This window comes from Plectropomus leopardus, chromosome 1, assembly GCF_008729295.1.
Source record: "Plectropomus leopardus isolate mb chromosome 1, YSFRI_Pleo_2.0, whole genome shotgun sequence".
Taxonomy (NCBI): Eukaryota; Metazoa; Chordata; class Actinopteri; order Perciformes; family Serranidae; genus Plectropomus; species Plectropomus leopardus.
In genome coordinates this window covers 8,860,415-8,883,324 of record NC_056463.1, presented here as the reverse complement: position 1 = coordinate 8,883,324, position 22,910 = coordinate 8,860,415, and the positions used below count along the sequence as shown (strand labels likewise).

Below are 22,910 nucleotides of genomic sequence, written 5' to 3'. Positions count from 1 at the left end.
CTTTGATGGTACAGCAAAGCCTATTTATTCAGCTGCTTTTCTTCATATGTGGATCTGCACAGCGCCAGCAAATTCACTCCCTTTTCTGCAGTCAGCATTCCCAGGGCTTATAGACTTCAGCCGCATTCATAATGAGAAGGCAAGTGCAAAAGAAAAAACGTGAATCATTAAGCTCTCATGCAAAAATAAATGATCAAAAACAGCTCCCATTGTCTTCTAGCATGACACTCAAATTATCTAACATAGGAGATTAACTGGTGTATGAGTGCAAATAAAGGTACTGCATGCAAGTGGACAAAAAATGTTTGTGGTTTGGCCAAAATAATTCAAGTGACTGAATTTTGAGTTTATCATTTTTAGCAACTACTTATCTGAAGAAAACTGACTTTAAAATTTGCTTCTGAGGAATTCTAAAATCGCCTGAGCTATCTCACTTCTGATGTAGAAGAAATTTTGAGCCTTCATCTCTCTTGAAGCCAATCTCTTTGTGTTTGCCTGATTGACTAAAGCCTGCTCAAAACTTTGAGAACAAAGGCATTTTCCTCTACCACGCACTAGCCAGCATTGATTTGCAGCATTCATTTGGGACTCTGCAGAGACTTACAGGTAAAACACCGCTTTAATAACGCATTGAATGTTTTCGATTCTTGTGAGCAGCATCTATAGGCAATTTAGAGTTTCGAGTTCATCTGACCTACATGTCTTTCGACCGTAGGAGGAGACACGAGCACCCAGAGGAGACCAACTCATGTGGAGAAAGCAAATAGCACACAGCAAGACCAGCAGATTTTAGCCTTCTTGATGTGAGGCAACAGTGCAATCAACTGAGCTATTGTGCTATTCTGTTGTGTTTTAAATGTCATACTTATTTTGGGGTAATATTTGAAGAAAGTTGTCTGAGTCTGACCAGTTAGCTTCAACTTCAGTCACCTCTGACCTGCCAGTTTGAGGAAGAGCTCATTAGCAGAGAAGCTGCTGAAATATAAAAAATGTCCCATTTTTGTGGAGGAGAGAAAAGAGCAATGAAAAGTAAATTAGCAGCTAATGCTCTGCAGCAAAAGAGTTCACAAACTCTAGATATTATATAGACACCAGATAAGATTTTGATTAAAATACCCCCCTTGGGCAATTTAAGTCAAAATTGCTAATTTGCTAAATTAACTAATTACCACCACACTAACAGAGAACACATTCTTTCTCTTCAGAATACCGAGGTATCTCAAGGAAGTCAAATATTCACACAGTGGGCTAAATGTTTGGGCAAATGGTAACCCAGGCAGTAATTTTAGCTCCACTCCAAAATTACCCAGACATGATGCAAAAAGCTGAAGGCCACACAGCTCTTATGAATAGTGCCTTCTCATGCATATAAACCCCAAAAGTTTTCAGACTGGTCTAGAGCTTGGTCTTTGTGGTGCTCCAACAACAATTAATATAAAATGAGCATTATATTACAAAAATAAGCAACTATCAATCATGGACATTCAGTATCTGTGTACGTGAAAGATGTACACAGGGCAATACTGTGCGTGTACCTTTTTTATCATTCTGTATTCCCTCTCTAAATTTGGATGTTTTTGCAGGTACTTGAACACAGTGCGGGTGGAGCTCGTCATGAAATCCCATTTTTTCTCAACAGCAGTTTGAGGAGTTGAAGTCATGGGCTGGATAATTGATTTGTCAAAGCAGTCAAATCCGATCATTTCATGGATGAGAGGAGCAGCTGCTGCAGAGGGAGTGAAAGCAAACTTTTAGGCCCAGCGCAATGGAAAGATGTTTTACTTTCAAAGCACCTGAAGATCTTCTCATTGTTCCAATAATCACCAACTCCAGATTGGTTAAAATAAAAGCTTAATTCAAGGAGATATATGTAAAAATATGCAGTTTTTCCCTGCACTCCCTCTGCTGTTACTGCGTAGCTTTTTACTAATGTTGGTCCTGTAACGTTATCCCCACCACTCAGTTGAGTGCCCTTTCCACCAGTAAAGACTGACCTCTGGTAGCATGTACTGGGCAATACAAGTTGATGTATCAAAAAAATAATTATTTTGGGATTTATAACTAACCTGGTAAACTGTAATACTATGATATCGCCCATGCCTTTATCAATGTGACATTTTGACAGGTCAAAGAAGGAAGGGTACACATGTTAATAAGAAAATCAATGTTAGTTAAATTCCATTCAGTTGATTAAGTTTCAGGGTCCTGACATTGTGAATGTTGGCTAACTGTCATGTCTTACTGGGAAACCTGAATGTATATTCTTCCAGAAACATCTGTACTATTCCTACTGTGACAGGCTAAACTGCCTGCCATTAAAAAGACTAGCTAACTCCTTGCACATATTTAAATTATTCTTAACTTAATTATATGCCATCATTGTCCAAAGGGCAATAGAGACTGTCAAGGTTCTCACAAAAATGTTGGATAATTGTGTGAACAATCAATATTAGTCTTTTTGGAACAGGTAGTTACAGCTCAACTTAAAAAAGGACCTTTCTCACTGTGGGAACATTATACCAGTGCAAGCACAGGTGCAATTAATAACTTCAGTGATGGCTCTCATACATTTAGTTGCTCCTGTAAGCTATACAAAGTGAAGGGGCTGACAGATTGGGTAGTTTTACTGTAAATCAACTGATAAATGAGGACTCTTTTGACATCAAGTAGTTAATCTTTATCTCAAGTTATTGGATGCTACCAAGTGCTCAGACACAAGGCTACAAACGAGCCATGAAGAAAAACTAAAACAAGTGCTGATGATGCAGGAGCATTGACTGCTGCATAACACAGCTGGGACATCCTCCTGGCTTAATATGTCCAGCCAATCCAATAAAGACTTAACAGGTCTCTGGGGCCAAGGTCGCGCCTCCTACCTTAAAAGAAGGAAAACTTCATTTGCAAGCCTAATCATGTGTGAATGTCACAGAGGCATAGCGAAGGAGGGTCGTGGAAGGCTAATTTTGTTCAGGGAAGATGAGAGAGCTTCACAGTCTCCCGCTTTTGCAATATTGGAGGGTGTTAAGTTGTAAAGATGGCTATTAAAACAATTAACTAAGACATCCTTTATCCACATTGGGTAGTAAGAGTGGATGGCTCTTATGAGAGGGAAGTAAAATGGCAGCCCAGAGACATTTCACTACACAAATTTCAGTCACTACGTGCCTCAATTATCAGACTGGATGAACTCCTTCAAACATATAATATTTGAAGGCTTAAATTGTCCCTCTACTTCTTTCCTGTTGTGTCAAAATAAACAAAAATAAAATGATCACAGTAGGGTGCATCTCACACTTTTTTAGCATGGGAGCAGGGCCAAAGCAAGACTGTGACCGTCCTCAACTGAGCCGTGCAGACATCACGGTCAACTGCTCAAACGTGCAAGTGTTCAGTAATTTTGTAGCTCCTACATAATGCAGGAGTCACTGTTGTTTGGAGACGTTTACTCCTCTGCTCCTATTTTAAATCTTCACATGACTGACAGGAGTATTAGTGAAAAATATTTCTATCATCATGGTCTTAAACTTGTTTTGTCTGACCAACAGTCAAAAAAGGAAAAATGTTCTTATTGTCATATAAGACAGAGAAAAGCAGAAAGTCTTCATATATGAGAGGCTAGAACCAGAGAATGTTTGGCATTTGTACTTGAAAAATGGCTCAAACCATTAACCGACTATTAAAATTGTCGCAGTTTAATTTCCTGAGGATCGATTTTCTGACTTGTTAAAGCCCTATGATGAATTCTCTCAATATTAATCAAAAAATACCCCAAACTCAACACTTTCTGCAGCTGCATCTTCATAAAAGGCCTTCTAGATGTTTTGGTATGTACTCCTTGCTTTTTGTCTTGTCTGGGTTTGTTCTTGGAGATATTATAGGATTTATATGATTAAACCAGAGCCTGTGATTGTTGGATCAGTGGACTTATTAATTAGATTATTAGCAAGAGTAACCAAGACGGTTTGGGTGAGTTTTATTTTGTTTCTGTCAAGTTTGAAAAAAGTGTGTTTTATGGTGAAATAACAAGGCAATTAAGCCTTGTGCACAGCTGAATTTCTCTGTTGGTGAGAATATTAATTTTCTTGGCATTTAGTGGGATTCTATTGTGTATTTATTTGGAAAGCAGAAAGTAAGTAGCAGATTTACTGTCCCCACACTTATACAACTGTATACCGTATACACTGGTGAAATTTCAGGAAGGTATAAGGATATGAAAAATAGGACACTGCCCAAACATGTGTTTTTTTGCCAAAGTCCAGGTTTCCATCATCTCTACGGCAGAGGTGGCGCTCCACAGATCGCATGACTTCTAGTCACAGTGGCCATAATTTGAAAATAAAACCCAGGTAGAAAAATACAGAAATTTTACTTTAAAAATATAATAAATCCAAAGCAGCAATAACACCCCACTGCCCAACAAACAGTCAATAAACTATTGGAACAAACAAAAACAACCAGGAACAGAGTAGACCAACCTGCCATATGTGTAATTAAGTTTTTAACCTAAGTTCCTTTACAGACTAATGGTTTGGACAAGTGAATAGTAAAGAAAGTCTGTAGTAAAAAAAAGGAGTGAGAATCATTCAACTTGTCAGTATAACTCAACAAGCATAAGTAACTTTGGTTGCACAGAAAAGAAGCTGAGAGACAACGCTGTAGCATTTCTATTCACTGTCAATGAATAGACACTGAGACTGCCGCCAGAGACCGTTGTGTCTGGAAAGAACAGAACTATATTGTTGGCTTAAATGTGTTGCTAAGCCATGAGAACGACGGGGTTAGGGCGGTGGGGTTCTTGAGTTCGGGTACTGCGACAGATAGGACAGAAGGCAAACGCACAAGCACTCCACACATAATCATGAGCCAGCCAACCAGAAGATCTTGCTCCCCGTAGAGTGCTACAGTTCCATGGAAAGACTGTTTGGACCTACCAGCTCTTAATCCTGGCTGCACCCACAATACAAAACCAATGTTAGACCCTTTTTTCTGAAAGACTTGTTCACTGAAAGCCAAAAAGTATGGTGAATAATGAGACGGGAGCATGGGTCCATATCTGTTGTCTGTGTGCCTGGGTGCAACCGAGGCCACTCTCTTTTGTTGTAGGGGTGGTTGGTATTTAGTGCAGAGGAGGGGTCTAGAGGAACGTGCCTGGGGGAGGGTTATGGCTCCAAAGTATGCAGACATAAGCTGTCTGCGTGTTGCCTTTGAAGCAGGCCATGGTTGGCTGTACTGTGAGGGTCACGGTGCAACGGTTTACAACAGCAGTGTCCCACAGAGAGCTGGACTCATCCGACCCCCTCACCCCACTGCCAAAAATGAACACAGAATGAAGGCTAGAAAAAAAAAAACAACAAAAGCAGCTATTATGATGAGCTTGTTGGGTTGTGAACTTTTGAGTCTTCATAGATATAAAGAAGAGCTAACATTGACAGTCTACAGAGGCAATCAACAGGGTTGATTATAAAGTCATTGTGCCAAATGCCATGTTTGCAATCATAGAGCAATTGTGTCCTGCAAGCCAGCTCAGAACAATGAGCCAAGAAAAGATGATTTAAAACTTAAAACTAATTGTAATATGCCGGTCTGCCACATTTTTATTGCCCAATGTGACCCGATGAGACGGTGTTTTGTCTCCACAGAAAAAAAACGCTGTACTTCCTGGCAATTCCAATTTCAGGGTCTACTCTACTCTCCAAGACTTCGCTCTGCTCTGCTTGTGTCTGTCTTTGCGCGAGTCGAGCATGCCATGCGAAGACATACACAGACAGCCTTGTTTGCTTCATATTTGAAAATGCGGTCACCCTAAAACATTGTACAAGTTAAAATGCAAAAGACCATTCACTGCATCTTGGAGAACACCATACAACTGGGTCGTGAAGATGGCTTGTTTTGTAAGAGTTGCGTGTAGCTCTTTTAGCTCAGTGAGTATTAAGTGTTAGGTCAAGCGAGAGAAATTTGCATTGCAAGTTTTAAAGTCTACTGCTAAGATTATGATTTTATATATAAAATAATACAATCTTTTTCATACTTTTAAAATTGTCATACTTCACAAACATTTTAAAGTCATTTGGTAAGAAAATTACATCACTTTCTTTCTTGTTACTGCAAACATTCTGTAGATTTGGGAAACTCCCTGCACAGATCATAGGGACAACTCAAGAGCCCCAGATGGGTCAGGCCCCTGCTAAGAGGAGAAAACCATCTGCACAAAGGTCCTTGGTGTAACGTGGATATAAAACTAGTCTGTTTCATCAATATCCAGCATCCACTCAGCATGCTATTGAAGTGAATCACGGCAATAAAGGGTCTCAAAGGAGCAACATACACAAGACAGCAGCTTCCATTCTAGACGATGGGATGTTAGGAGCAGGGAAAAAATGACTCATCTGAAGAGAACAACTTCAGCAAGAAAAGGAGTATCAAAAGTAAGGCTGCATAATTAAATGGTTTAAAGCTCACTATCTCGATTCAGGTATGCAATCTCAATGACGATTTGCTTTGGCAAGTTGCATACTTAGAATGAGTGTTCATAATTTGTCCCTGACGCGGCAGTTTGAAGAGGACACTCTTTCTGAACCATTCATTTCAAGAACACACAACTGTCAAATCCACCAAGCTATCTGCGAGGTCAGGCAACAAAGAGTGTGCAATCTTTGGTCCCAGTTACGTGGGAGGCGGACACAACGCTGGCCTGTAGCTTTTCTAGCGTTACTGTAAATGTAGAATTTAGCTCTACCACAGATATTCAGGGTTTTCCCTGCCATTATACAGCCATGTATCTAGGTGACCTGATGCACCCGAAACGACTGTTGGCTATCGAGCAAACTGGCAAACCGAATTCACCACAGTGAAACAGCCGAGCAATCTCAATCAGTGAACTTTTGTCAATTGATTATTAGTTAAATTTTTTACTACTACTTTAACTAATTATTTAGTTTTGTTTAAAAAAACAACAAATAATTTATGTGTTTTTCCTCAATCTAACTCACAGAAATATACTGCATATACTTTGACAGCATTGCATAACCTATTGATTGATGGATCAAATTAAAAAGTTTGATTAAATTCTTTACAACTAATTAATCAATTGTCAATTAACTGTTGTCATCAAAAAACCAAGAGCTATATATTTTTCAAACGGGCTCCTAATGAACCGCCCAGCTCCTTAAATAGGAAATCTATTCATGGTGGCATATGTTTCAATCATGGCAGGCCGCCAAAACTAAATGAATGAGGGAAACCCTGCTGTAAGCACCGGTAAAATTGTGTAAATGTTACTGAACTGGAGGTAAATTAGTTGAAGAATAAAGAAGAAAGCAGTATTGTAAAATAATATCAACAATAGGAGATGACAAGAAATGCAATAGAGAAAAAACACTTTTCCTGAGAAACATGGAGCCCGAATTAACAGTAGAGCTGCTATCTTTTCTTTAATTTTTTATTTTTTGTTGAACCTTTATTTAACCAGGTTGGTCCCTTTGAGATTAAGAATCGCTTTTTCAAGGGAGATCTGGCCAGGCATTAAAATTTGCATTAAAAGAGAACTATCTATGGCCTCATTACCACTGCACAAAAAACCTGCTAACATCTTGCTTTTTAATGCAATGGGAAGGCGTACAATCTGCATTAACACCCAGGTCAAATGACTCAGCAGTAGACACAGGTTTTTATCGCCTCCAGCTCTTATCGGCATTGATGGACACCCTGGTGAACACACTAAGTTCAGCTCCTTAACTGCCAGGATGCAACTACGCGCCATCACTATTTACCATCCGTCTTCTCCTAAGCAGCTAAAACACCAATCCAAATACATTTGCACCGAGTCTGAAAGAAATACTGAATAACTAAGAGATAAAATTACTGAAACGTTTTTAAAGACCTCTGTTCCTGCTGCTGTCTACTGTTTACCTGTTTTCCTACCTGTCTTTGACGTCGCATGAACACACCAACAAAACAAGCGACACACCAGCTTACAGAAAGGCAGACTTGTGTGACGCAGAGGTTGGTTCATTGGCAGTGGGCACGCAGTCTATTGATGATATTTAGCAGGTTTACCCATGTTTGAAAAACCTGCATGCCCGCAATAATTTTGGCAGAAAAGGGGTACACGAGTCATTAAACAACACTAGCTCCTTGAGTTTCAAGTCATTCTGCAACTAATTCTAGGCTGAGGGTTTCAATAAAGAAAACGATAAAATAGCCTGATGTGAAAGTCTGTTTTTAACTGATCCTGTGAATAACCTGTCAAATACTACATCATACCAATGCCAAAATCCCCCAAAGCATTGCAATAAAGCAGTCCTCCTCACTGATATACAAAATCAACCACAATGGCCTAAAACAAAGATAATAAAGGACTCTTAATACAGAGATATCAAGGGGATAGCTACCACGACAAAAACATTATTATGAAATGTGTACACTTCAAAAAATCCCCATTGTCTCATGGTATAGTATTTCTGCCCAACCTTACCTGCCACCCAAACATTTCAGTTAACTTCTCCCAATGCATTATTACCAAACTGGAGCAAAGAAAAAGCCAGTAAGTTTAAGTCAAGATTATTTGGTCAGTGTGGGGAGCATACAGATGTGAAAAATCCATACATGTTAGCACATTCAGGATAGAACTCTTGACTTAAAACTGAATGCTGAGGACACCGCAGAACAATAATAACAAATATAATGTTAAATATTTAAATGCCTCCTGCTAATAATATTTGGCAGCATTATCTCTTTTTGGGCTGCTGGTAGAAAACAGATGGGAAAGCCTCAAAAGTGTGAGAAAAGAGTCAGCCTCGCACAGACCTTTCCTTTATAGCTTAATTAAGATGATAAACACACTCCAAAAAGAGGTCTTGTAAACACAGAAGAAAATAAATGTTACATTTGCTTTGCTTGCTCAGATAAGGATGAAAGTTTCATAATCCAAAATGTTTAATTCGATGGCAATAATAGATAGAGAATTACACTTTTTTAAGCACACATTTAAATATGTAATCATGCCTAGACTTGGATCTTTCTGCTGCTGGTTCTTGTTCAGGCAAACATGTTTACTTGGCAAAAAGCTTGGGCATAACAGTGCAATAACAGGGATGGCATTATTTTACGGGAAACTGCCTAATTAAGAGAGCAGGTGAAGAAGCAACTGTCACAGGTGTAAGGCTCATAATTGTAACAGTGCACTTAAAAGGACTGGGCGTGCTACGAGTTGCGTATCTGGTTTCTACTTTGCTCCCACTCTGCAGTGAGATTGCAACAGAAAGAGGTAAAAATCTGTGAAGTTCAATAGAAAACAATGTTACCATTTCACAGCTTTCTGTCCTATGCTTCAATTTCTTAAACGAACCACGCATTTCAAACAAGAAGAGAGAACTTCAGCCACAAGGACACTTGACTGTTTTGTGCAGTGTTGGGGAATGTGCTGATTAAGGGCACTCATCAGAGAAGAGACTGAAATGGCTTTGGAAGGACACACATCAACAATAAATCAAAGCACAGCGACATAAAACTGCACTCTGCCAAATTCAGCAGATAGCACAAGATAGGGCCCCATATTTAATATTTGCTAGAGATGACAAACTGAATGGGGAAATATGGGTTTAGAACTGTGACTTCCGTGAAGTACCATACAACCAAAGAGATTTGGTGAAATTGTGCAAGCAGACTCCAAAGACACTAAACAAAACAACAAACTGCTCAGTGATCAGAGCCGCATCTATCACGCTGTGTGACTATGGGTGTTTGTGGACCCCAACAGGTCTGGGGACTCCCTGAGCAGAATTGCCCATGGGGAGCCCCCCCCCCCCCTCCCCCCCCCCCCCCCGAGAACTACATACCTTCAAGGGCTGGTTTTGTTTGCATTCATACTTACTAAAAGGAATGCTAAAGTGATATACTTTATAGAGCTTGACCCAAATATTCGGCTATTCAATATTATTCAATTGGGTAGGTATTCTCTTTTCAATTTAGGCATTTGGATATTCTTTTTTTCTTTTTGCAGAGGGAATAAATGCCATTTTAGGGTTTGTGATGCTGCTGCTTCTCCTGTCACACTCACAGTGACAGGAATGATCATTTTACTCAACGGTTATTAACAGGTTTATTGACTGAGTTGAGCCATTTCTGTGTCGGTGTGAGCAGCACCGGAACGCAAACACGTGAGCCTCCCGCAGTCATCCCGAGTGGAGCTCTGCCTGCAGCACAGAGCAGGTGAAGTTAACATCCTCCATAATGAGGACACTTATTATTTCAGACGCACAATGAAATTTGACAGACTAATTTAGGACACGTAGGACAGATTGTTGAACAGATAAACTGTGAGGTTTTTTTTTCACTTTACAAACTATAAAGTGTCACAAAGCTGTCAAGCTGTCGGACGCAAACCGGGCTCTCTCTCACGTAACACTGAAGCTCCGTGGCGAGAGAGAGGACAGTGTCTCTCCTCTCACCTGACGCAAGAAAGCTGTGAAGAGCACAGTGTCTCCCTCACCTCATGACGGTGAACCTCTGGGGTGTGAGGTTGTTGGCATGGTGTCTGTCATAAATTATGAAAATTATCATGCACAAACATAAAAATGCATTAAAATAGGCAGTGGAAACCATAATATAATAACATGTAAAACATAAGTGTAATTTGAAAGTGGTAAAAAACACCAGCATGCTGCGTGGTGTTTTCTGCTGGGGGGGGGGGGGGGGGGGGGGGGTGGGGGTGTGTGACTTTTCAAAAGGTACACATTGCACCACAGCTGGAAATGGCCTTAATACATCTAAGAGGGGTGTATAGTATAGCTGTTGATCAATACCAGTGACTAAAGGAATAACTTTGTCAGGTGCTGAGATTTTATGGATTTCAAAGCTTTTTGTTGGGTCTGAATTGGTTGCAGAGCGATGCTGTACGTTTTTTTTCTTACTATTAAAGTATTGTTACGAACACAATCGATTTCCAGTGTTCACCTTTATATACAATTTTTGCAGAGAGATATATCGTGTGTTTCTCTTTCCTGGGCGTTTCTATCACAACCCTGTGCTTTGATTATAGAGTGAGAGCTGCCCATATGAGCAAGCTTGCCAAACTTCAGCCTAGTGTTATTACAGTCTGCCCGCATTTCAAAAAAAATAGTACAAATAAGCACTCCGATGAAACAAGGTTTTGGTTGGAAGAGTCTGGACGCCCTGCCTGGTTACTGTAAAAACTCATAAACCTAACTAACTAGAGAGTAAACTATAACTTCCCATTCTTCTTTCTTATGAATTGTACACCTAGTTCTGTCCACTTGTTATACCCATCAGCCAGTCTGGCAACACCCTGGCGCAACAGTTAGTTTTAAGCAGCTTTAGTCCGTTAAGTAGTTTAAAGCAGCAGCCTGATTCTTCAAAACCACACTTTAAAACACGCAAACCAGAATTTAAGCAATAAACGGTTAAATCAATCAATACAAGCTTACTTTATACACATTTACTGCTGCAAAATTAGCACCACATTTTACTGGAGGAATTTAATATTAATGTTATTTTCTCTTTAAACTATAAAACAACAGCAAAACATAACAAAAAGAACAAAACATTGAAAGCCCACGGAAAAAAAAAAAAACTATCCACAGTGATGTAAAAACAGTAAAAGAAGGCATGATATGACTATAATATGATTTGAAGTGTCACGTAAACCATATTTTTTTTTATCATATATCTATCTACATAAATATACAAATAAAGCATAATGATTGCCAGTATTTTACATAAAGGAGAAAGTGTTTCATTTAAGAGATGTGAACTGCAGAATGGGTTACGGTGGCATTTTTCATACGTGTAGCTCCAGCTGTGTAAATAAATGTGAGGTAAAAATGTATTTATGCAAAAACAGTCATTACTACACATCCACAACACTGTAGCTTGCATATAAAATGTGAATAAGATACCTCAATCCAACAGGAACTGCTCATTAGATTGTTTGCACGGTTCCCAGTGACACCGTTCATCGACGACGTAGATCATTGTGTTTCATTTCTCTATGAATGTGTGGCGTCAGCGAGCAGAAAACATATTAAAGAGCAATATCAAACATAAAAAACATGCCATGAAAATGACGGCTCTTCACTTTTGGCATGTGAAAAGTGAGTGTCTTCCACTTCCACTTTCCACTAGGCGAAAAGCTAATTTGCATCCGCTTCACATCCATTGCCTTTCTGGTTCATGGTGTAAATTCAGAGTATCAAAGGACAACAGACAGCACCTGACAACAACTTTTAGAAATGGTAGCCAGCTGGCTGCCAGGGATCAATGTTGGTTGCCAGAGTTGACAGTTGGTGGCAGCCATAATATCATAGATTACGAGCATAGCAATAACACATTCACAATAATTCCATTCCCATATTTCATTTTAACTTTTCATGAAAGCTGAAGAAACTTCATAGCCACTTCCTGAGAGTTTTCAACCACATCTTTTGTTTATAAAGAAGTTTCCTCGCATAAAAGTACATCAGTTGAAAGATGCAATTCCTTTTGAGATTGCTGCTACAAGACCAGAGAAAAAGGACTGTGTGCATTGGCTTTTGCCTCGCAGTAAGGTAGTTATACCTACCAACTACCAAATTGCACTTTTGGGCGTACCAGACCAACCAAAAGCTCCTGCTTGGCGAATGGACGTAATGCAGAATCCTTGTGCGTTCGGGACACAATGGAGGGCCGGCTGGTATACAAACAATCCTCGTATTAACCACATAAAACTGTAAGCCTAAAACATTGTCCTCTAGTAACATTTGAGGTGCAAAATATGCAAATCAGTTCACAGAATCTTGGTTTGAATTTAATCAGTGCTGTCTTAGTTCTTACCGGTTTGATCTCAGCCCTCCCGCTTTTCCACCATGCTGGTAAGCAGTACGGCATCGGCGCCATGTTAGCAAACTATTGCTCGCTCTCATAACACGACTTTTTAAAATATGTTTCTGAAAACACACTATAGAGGAATAGGCAGTTGCAAGTAATTTAATCTTGATTTATATTCAATCAGCAACTGCCTTGTGTTACCGCTTGAGGTGATGTGATTTTCAGTTGGAGGTTTTGAGAGATGAGACAGGACCGAAACGGGTCCTGTTTCTTGATGCACCTCTACAATCCTGGTTCCTGATATGGCGCGCATAGGGTGACGTTGCAAAAGAAACCATGCAGAAAGTTTACAGTCTTGCAGTTTTAGCAACAACCTGATATCAGTGAAACTTTGCAAAATTATGGTAAAGCCAACGGTCATCCAGCTCAGCTTTCACCAGGCGGGGAAAGAGGGAATATCTAGGCACACTAGGTTGGATGGAGGGAAGTTTTCAACCACAGTTCATTTACACATTATCTACCCTACATTTATTTTTGATCATTGGAAATTAGCAACATTTATCATTTACAAAGTCAGGAGGGAAATTTTTTTCCTCATAATTAGTATCCAAAAGTTAAAGCGTCACAATTTCACTATCAAGGAAGTTCATTTCCTCCCTGAAAAATAATTTTTCAATGTTTGGATGTGTGAGACACAATGTGAAAAGTGTTAACAAAGATATTTTCTTTTCCCCTAATTTCAGGATTCAGTAAATGGTTTGAAAGTTTGTGCCATGATTTGTCTGTACTTGGCCGGTGTTTCATACTCTCAAGTGTGGCGCACCCGCAAGTCCACTCTGACAAATATATGCCTTTGACATGCTTTTCTCTGCTAGCCTTAGCTCTGCTTTGCTACTCAAGATTTTTGCTTCTCTTTTCATTTGGGTGGAGCTGCCTCAGCCGTTGATAACCACTCTGATTACTTGTTTGACCTCTACAAATGCACGGAGAATCAGTATATCTGACAGAGTAAATCAAGTGTCGCACGGACAGACTTTAATTTCTCTAAAAGGGTTTTTAAACAACCCAAAAAGTGGTTCGTAAACATCATCAACCAGAATAAAATGATATGGTTGATGTGGTTGTTAAATGGGGCAACTATTAGTCTTGACCACAGTCCAGAATGCTTCAATTGCTGAAATAAACTCAGTGATTAAGCAAAAAGACTGCGTTATTTAGGTTGTGAGCTTACAATGGATTTCGATGCAACACAGCTCAATATATGTAATCAGGCTGGTTGGCAATAAACATGACCATTTTCCATGTCCCTGAGAACTTTTACCTAAATTCAACTGATCACTAAGAGAACATGATTTTTCTGCTTTAAAACACATCGAGACATGATTGAGGGGGAAAAGATACATCAGCACTTGTGATCAGTGTTAACATGCTAACATGCTTCAACGTGCTACTTGCAGCACAATGTGCAACATTTAAGGTATTTTCTGTTGCCTGCAACCGTTAATTTCACAACATAAAAAATAGTCAGTATAGGCCTTGTGGTGTAGTTTGACATATGTAAATCCAAATCAGAGCAGCTATGCCGAAAGTACCTAAAGTGCAATATATAATGAAAAACAATAGTTGATAATCTGACCTCCTAAAACCAGCCATAAAAGCTGTTTCTGCGCTCTTCTTTCAGTTGACCTGATCTCTGTGATTAGCATAAGAACTTTAGGTTATTTGTTGTGTGGGCAGACAACATTGAGGACGCCAAGGGACACTCGTTAAATACCACGCGCTTGAGAGAATTTCACAGATTTCCGAGGAGTAGTTAAACCGATCAATGTGCAGACCAGTGGAGGACATAAGCTCTGTAAGACCAAAATTAAAAAAATTATGTCTCTACTGCTGTCCACCTTCAGTTGCTATTTTCATTTGCATCCAAGTGCGTTTTCATGCCACAGGGGCCTTCCTTTAAAACAATGTTTATAAATTGGGAATAATATGTATGGACGGCGTGCACAGTACAAACTTAAGTCGTACTTAATTGAAGCTAGCTTGAGAGTTCGATTCCAGCCTCGAGCCTTTGACCTTGGACGGTCACATTCCCTCTCTCGCCTCTGATGTCTTGTCCTTGTGTATCACCACAGTAAAGACATGCCAAAGCAAGGGTTTGAGTGCTCATTTTTAAAACAGTGACAAAGTTTCATTTTTCAATTGCAAAATGTTCTCAGCTTACAACATATCTTGGTCACAACTTCATACTGACAACTATTTAGGGATTGATCAGCTCAAAACACATGGGGTTTCAGACTTTAAAAGAACCTCTATCAGCTAATATATTGTTGTCAATCGTTCTTAAACTCCTAAATTTACTATTATCTATACCGGCCCCTAAATAATTCTCCAATAATTTCTGGCTTTAAATACAAAACCTATTGTATTTATCTTACAGTGACAGGTTTTAAGGAGTAGCAAAATAATTTTCCACTGTTCTGCAGGAGAATAGAATAAGTAGAAATGCCCTCTAATGACTAATTCCCCTGACATTTAAACAGATGTTTTGAAACTTAGACTATTTGACTAGTGTCAAGGTAAAGAAAACAGTCATAAACAATCAAAACTGAGCACAAATTTTAATACAAATTTAATTTAGGGTTTAGAAAGTTACCCGGAAATTATATGCTTATACTCTCTCTAAGGATTTGTTTGACACTTGAAATGTGTGGCACTTTGCTCCAAAGCAATTATGAAAACAGCTCAATGTATCTTCACAAAACTGACAAACAACCAACTAAAAAAGTTAAAAATTTACATTGACTGAAAAACAATATTTTGTTTTTAGGGGAAAGATTAACCATCATTCCTTAGGGTGAAAACGCGATCACTATATGCAAGACGGCCTTCTAAATCTGCAGTTTTATAAAAAAGGAACTCATCAGAAATGTTTTAAGAATACTAATTTGTTGCATTTGTTTGGATTTTGGAATGTGTTAATCGATATAATAATGCACTAAATAATTATTTTATTATTATTTACATTATTATTATTATCATATAAGTTTAAGCCACTAGTAGTATTTCTGGTGCCAACTATAGCATAGGGGCAACAAAATTTTTATCAATTAGTCAACTAAACACACACACATCCATAAAACTTAAGTCGTTTTTGTGAAAAATCTAAGTCAGCTGCTTATTACCCATCTGTGTCTTTTCTCTCTCACATTTATGCCTTTCTGTATCATAGCAGCACCTCCATCAACAGACTGACAAGGTTAACCATTTAACGCCACAAGAGATCATTCGTTCGTGGCTTTTATAAGTACAATGCCTTTCTCACTGCTGGACATTAACAATTAACATTATTATCGTATACATCAAACTCAATTCATCGTTTCTATTCCTATAATACCAACTTTCCCACAGCTCTCTTTTCTTTTCACTTTTTTTATTAACCATTACACCTCTCTGTGCAGTTTATTCATCGCTAATAATTTCAGACATTGTAACTAGTACAAAACAGTTTGATGAATGCAGTGCCCCCTCCTTTGTAAATTGCCCCTAGTTCCTATATTCTTTCTTTCTCTTTTTTTTCTTAAACATAATTCTTCTTTGTTATTATTTGGTATTTATGGAGGGTTTCAACAGTATGACATTTTTGCTAACCATCCCAAATATTATCATGGTTTTACAGCATCACTGCATATAATATTACAGGATAATTGTCATAAATATCAGCTACACTGCCCTTAAAAGATATGAAAACTATTTTTTTGTTGAACAAACACTTATTATAATTAAATCATTGAATTTTTTTTAATGGAAATATGCGTAAAAAGTCTGACAGGTAGTCGAGGAGAAAAGGACTAGCGTGCCCTCACAGGTGAGATTCCCCATCCAGGTGCTTTTTTCTCATCACAGTAAAGAAAAGAGTATACAATGTATGATAACTGCCAAATTTCAAAAAGTAGTATACAGTGTTAGGGTATACTGCTACAGCCCTATAATGTTCTTCATTTCTTGTTTTATTCATTTATTTAGTAAGTTATTTAGATTTTGTTACCCTTTCCTAAGCTGCTGGATCTGAGTGACTTGTTTCGTTCTTTCATGTGTCAACATGCAATGAATGACAATAAATGAACCTTAAAGCTTGTATGTACATTTTGTATAACTACTGTACATTCAAGAATCATACACATAGACACACACTAAAAGTCTGTATCCTAAAAAATAGTCTGATGCAACTACAGCTGATCCTTAACAATGCACGCTTTTAGCGGCTGGGAAGTAACCAAAACTGACAATTCAAGATGTGCATTCAATGACCATTAAAAAGTACATTAATTGTCATCGCATCTCTGATTGCTGTTCCCAGACGCACAGCAGCACAAAGCGGTCTTTACCTTCAGTGTGTAATAACAGGACAGAGAGGCTGCACAGATGCGTGGCGCTTGTGGGTGGAAATATCACGGATGGGAGAAAGATGTTTGAGGAAAGAGAAGTTACTGCACATAAGACAGACACACTATCCCTTAGACAGGAGGAATAAACAATAAAAAGGAGTTATTCTGTTGCAACGGCTTGCGAGTGAAAACACATATTTACTGGAAACCAACAGCAAAACTCCAAAACAGATGACTGGACGTTAGCTAACCGGTGGCACAAGTTAAGTTTGGTCCATTCACAAAAAAAAAAAAAAAAACCCTGTCATGGCTTCCTCGCTCACACACCTCACCACAACCTCTTCAACAGGACTTTCATGTTAAATGTTGATATTATTCTTGCAGATAGACCTAGCCAGCTAGCTAGTGAGCCAGCCAACAGCTACTTTATACTAAGCAGATGTATCGTTAGCATACAAGCTAACAGGGGTATTGCATTCCTGAGACAGAGTCAACACTGAGCTTTGAAGTTCCTCTGCTCGCCCTCCGGTACCGTTAACACACACCGACCAGCTGAAGGTTGTATTCAAGACTTTTAACGGTTAACTGTTTCACGAGGTTATGTTGTGACAGAAAAGGAAACTGGTGGGATTTAAATGTTGCTTCGCTGATGTGAAACTGAACTGTGGAAATATCAGCTAGCACTGCATACGAGTGTCTGGACAGGAGGGAGCCAACAAGACGTAACGTTAGCGAGCTTACCTGCGGGATTAAAGGTGTCCGAACGAGCGGGAGTTTGTTCAGAGGACGCCAGAAGTAGTTGTTTTCGGTCGGTGGGGTAGTTTAAAGGAGTCCTGTTTAACCTCAGGCTGAATCACGGTTCAACGGAAGAGAGTGGCTGACTGTACTGCTTCACAGCCACAACAGCGACTGACTACAGCACAGATCTGCTCCTCACTGGGAAGGATCTGCGGTATCGCGAGAAACGACGGGAGCTCGGAGATATCAAAGAACCAATCAAATTAGCCGGCTGGAGCCAAGGGTTTGTTTTGCTGGTGCGCTGTGTGAAATTAAATGAAATAAAATAAAAATAAATATTAGATTCAAGTCAAATAAAATAAAGTAAAACAAAAATAAAATGTAAATTAAATTAACAAAATAAAGTAAAACAAAATAAAATGATTGGATTTAATCTTATTAAATAATAAATCATATAAAATCAATATATACCAGATTAAAGTAAAATTAAATAGAATGGTATCACAGTGAAAATAACACAAAAATAAATAAATAAATAAATAAAAATAATAGTTGTTTCTTTTGTATAAAATCATATCAAATAATCAAAAAATGAGCAGTATGTCCAGCTGGTCTGGTAAAACATCTACCTCTGTCCTCCTGTATCATTAAATTTCTACTTAATGTGCAATGTAAGTGTACAATATGTTTATAAGATATATTATATATGATGTGTTCACTTTTGTTATTTCAATATACGGAAATGTCAGGTGATTGTTGCTGCAAACCAGTTTTCCTATGGGGACAAATAAAGTATCTATCTATCTATCTATCTATCTCTCTATCGAGATAGAGAGATAGATAGATAGAGATAGATAGATAGATAGATAGACAGATTCCTTCTAGAAGTAGGTAGAAAGTAGAAGAAGACTTATTTGTAATCTTATTACTAATTTAATTTTTTTTAACAAAGTTTAAAAAATGAAATACAGTTTGTCCTTGTATGTCCTTGTTAAAATGAAAATAAAAATAAATTAAAACAAAACAAAATAAAATAAAATAAATAGTAATTAAATGTGTCACAATGGGATTTGAAAAAGTTATTTGAAAAGTTAATGCAAGATTTGATTTTTTTTTTAGAACACATGATCGCAGAAAAAACTAAGTTTAAGCGAAGTCCCTAAAAACTCTTTTCTTTTTCCAATATTACCAAAAAATATGTTTTAAAAGTACACTGCTATTTTAAAATTGAACAACATGGCAGATATAAAACTAAAACTGGTTATGTATTTGATGAATCTTGATTAAACAGGTTCTATAGACTGGACTGATCGTATGAACAGACTGTACAGACAGAAACACTTCATGTAGTCTTGGGCAGCATATAGAGATTCACTGAGATGCTAAATGATGCTTTCATTTCATGATATCTAAGAAAGAGTAAAATTGATGAGACTCTAAAAAGTAGTATTTAATTAGCTAATCAAAACAATCCAGTTTTCTTAACGAGTCATTCTCCATCTTATGGCACCTTGGGAGGAGTCACATATCTTGTGCAGCAATCTGATATTATTTCATGTTTTGCCTTCTCTCTCTCTCTCAGCATAATGCATTATTCACTTTGCTCAGGCTGAGCCATGCTCATTGTATCACTCCAGTTGGGAAGACACACTCGATTTCAGTGTGGTGAGGAAGTGTCTATCTTTGGTGATAAATCAACGGTATTAATGACACCACGCTACATAATTATTAATCCTGCAGAAGGAGGCGATACCTGCAGAAATAGTATAAGATCCACACAAACACAATGCTGTCAAGTTGCAGCTTTGCTTATTTTCTGTTTCAGTCACAATTACTGGGACCTTTAAACAATGTAGCCGCCATCAGCGTGACCTTTTCCTTTCAAAATGACTATTGTTGCAAAAGTAGTGGCATGTAAAGTAGATTGATTGTGGCTTCCAGCATTCCTCTACCCCCCAGGTGACGTGCGATTTTGATTCCTGTATTTCATTCCCCTCCCTCGTCTTCATCCATTTAATTCTTCACCCTGAATTTTGTTGATGAGTTTCTGTGTGTGGTTTGATTTCTCCTCCCGCAGAATATTTCACCAAGAAAGACCATACCAAGAAAGATAAAGATTTAGATTAGTGTATTGCATGTGATGGATTAAGGGTCTGGAGGAGGATGAAAGGTGAGAGATGAAAGGATGAGAGTCGAAGGCAGAAAGGGATGAGGGTGGAAGGATGAATGGATGAGGGTTTAAGGGTCAAAAGGATGAGAGTCGAGGAATGACGGGATGAGGGTCAAAGGGATCAGGGTCAAAGGAGGAAAGGATGAGAGTCGAGGGTCAAATGGATGACTGTTGAGGGATGCAAGAATGAGGGTCAAGGGATGAAAGGATGAAAGTCGAAGGTATAAAGGGATGAGAGTCGAGGGTGGAGGGATGAGGGTACACCCGGTGGCTCAGTTGGTAGAGCAGATGCCCTATGTATAGAGGCTGTGTCCTCGCAGCAGTGGCCGCGGGTTCGAGTCCGGCCTTGGCCCCTTGCTGCATGCCATCCCCTCTCTCTATCCCCGTTTCATGCTACATCTGTCCTATCTAATAAAGGCAATAAAAGCCCCCAAAAATATCTTTAAAAAAATGAAGGGATGAGGGTCAAGGGATGAAAGGATGAAAGATGAAGGTATAAATGGATGAGGGATTAATGGGTAAGGCTTGAGGAATGAAAGGTTGAGGAATGAAGGTTCGGGGGACAGATGGATGAAGGGATGAGGGTTGATGAATGAAGGTCGAGGATCGAGAGATGATGGCTTGTTCTCAGGGTCATGTCGAGTGTGTTGATGGACGTGTCGAAGGTGAGACCACAAGGGAGAACTGGGGGAGTTTAGACTCTGAGTATGGGAGATGTTTCTTTGAAAATTTGAAATTGGATCAAGAGAGGGAAGAAGTAAAAGGCAAAAAGGGATGGGCAGGGGGAGAAATGAGTCAAAGAAGAAGAAAATAGATCAGGTGTGCTAACTTACTTTTGCACAGAAATGGGATGTGTTTGAGGAGTGGTCTTTGTTCCCGAACCTAATTATAAAACTACATATATATGCTGATGCTTGCTTATCTTTGTCAATTCTGTTGTACTTGTTTTAGCTGTATGTCTATGTTTATCCTCCTGTATGTTTGTTCTTGGCACGCGAGCCAGTGGAAAACACAGTCAAACATTCTGGGCCAATAAGGCTGATTCTGTTCTTATTGCCTAGAGTATAATTTATCCTTGGTTATGATTTTAAGTGTTGAATCAGCCTTTTGACAGACTGGTGACCAGCCCAGAATGTCCTTTGCTTTCTTTTCACCATCTCCCACGCCTCCATGCAACCCTGAAAAAAGAATGCATGAAATATAAGCACTTGTCCCACGTTATTGTTAATGATTAAGGCAGAGTGTGCTGCAGTATTCTTGATGGGAATGAGGAAACACTGCTGAAATGTGTTACATAAAGTGCAATTTCAAGCTTTTCTTTGAGCTCTAATGTCTTTTTCATGAGGCTGCATGAGGGTGTTTCAGCAAAGACTTAAATAAATGAGATATTCCCCTCCCTTTAGTATATGCTGATTCCAAATCTTATGAAATACACCATAAAAAGGATAAAAGAAGATGATATAATCACAGGCAAAGTGAGCTTGGGGTACAGCACATACATGATGCAAGAAAGTAACATCTCGCCTTTGAAAAGAATGTGTAAGTGCTCTAACACTTCAGTTGGAGTGTCATATATGCACGCAGTCGACGGGTAGCAATGCTGCCAAGGAAGCTATAGAAGTCCTAGTCGAGGATACTCATTAAAACCAGGTATATACTCACTAAGTTTGCTGGTCTTCTTTTGGGAATAGTTCAAGTCAAAGCTGCATCTAGACTTTAAGAGGATTCAAGCTTTTCTTCTATGTATGCTCTGCTGCAAAAGGTATTCTTATTGTTCACAATAAATATTATAATATTATTATTATTATATATATAACTATTGCAAAGCTGCAAGGAACTAATGTAACATCATTTTACCCACGGTAAGATGTTGTCTGCACTGATGAGTTTGTAGCCATATGGCTGTAAGAATGCCAATGTCAGTCTGTCGGTCGATCCACCACTTTGGTCCAAACTGAAATATCTCAACAAATATTTGATGCAATTACATGAAATATTTTGCAGATGTTCATGGTGCCCAAGGGATGAATTGCAATGGTCTGATCTAGCTCCACCAGAAGGTCAACAGTTTCCCTTATTAAGTTAAATATCATAGCATGTAGACCTACTCCATGGATTGGCAACATTTTGTACAGATATTCACAGTTCTTAGGCAGTGAAAGATAATGACTTTGAGAGTTTTGGAGTAACCATTCTTCGTATACCACCATGAGGTTTTTTGTGAAATGTCTTGACAACTATTGAATAGTTTACTATGGCAACTGGTAGATGTTTGGTTTGCAGGATGGAGGCAGCTAGCACTTAACGACGCTAACAGCGCAAACAGCATGAAGAACTAACAGGGCAAATAACATTAACAGTGCTGACAGAGCTAACAGTGTTAACTGGGGGGACACCGAAAGAAGAGCGCTTTGATACTGACCCGATATCAATGGTAACCACCATATGATTGCAGCGCAGGGCAGCTGCATTTTGCTAGCTAGTGGGAGTCCGGCTCAACTCTGTTGTAAAATAACTGTGAAATGAAAGCCATGTGATGCTAACAGTTAGCCATGTCAATGTGTGTGTGTGTGTGTTTGACTCTTAGCAGTAAGTGTATAGCACAGCAAACCTCCCGCCAGTGAAAAACACACAACCCATGTGACCGCTGCAAATGGAAATTATGTATGTGTCATTTGCATCGTGGGGAAGTGAGATCTGATCTGAAGTGGTTACTGGAGATGCATTAGATTGCCAAGTGTGAACAGACAGACTTAGAGCTGCCCATTTGTAATGGGATCACCAAAGATGATAAT

General features: G+C 38.8%; 1 protein-coding gene across 1 annotated transcript in view; it reads right to left on the bottom strand.

The window, feature by feature from the left end:
• Nucleotides 1-18,125, bottom strand: part of glceb (glucuronic acid epimerase b) — a 71,194-nt gene extending 53,069 nt beyond the window's left edge. The window contains exon 1 of the mRNA XM_042491734.1: nucleotides 17,949-18,125. The gene's annotated coding sequence lies outside the window, so the exon portion shown is untranslated. The remainder of the gene's footprint in view (nucleotides 1-17,948) is intronic.
• Between the last annotated feature and the right edge of the window lie 4,785 nt (nucleotides 18,126-22,910).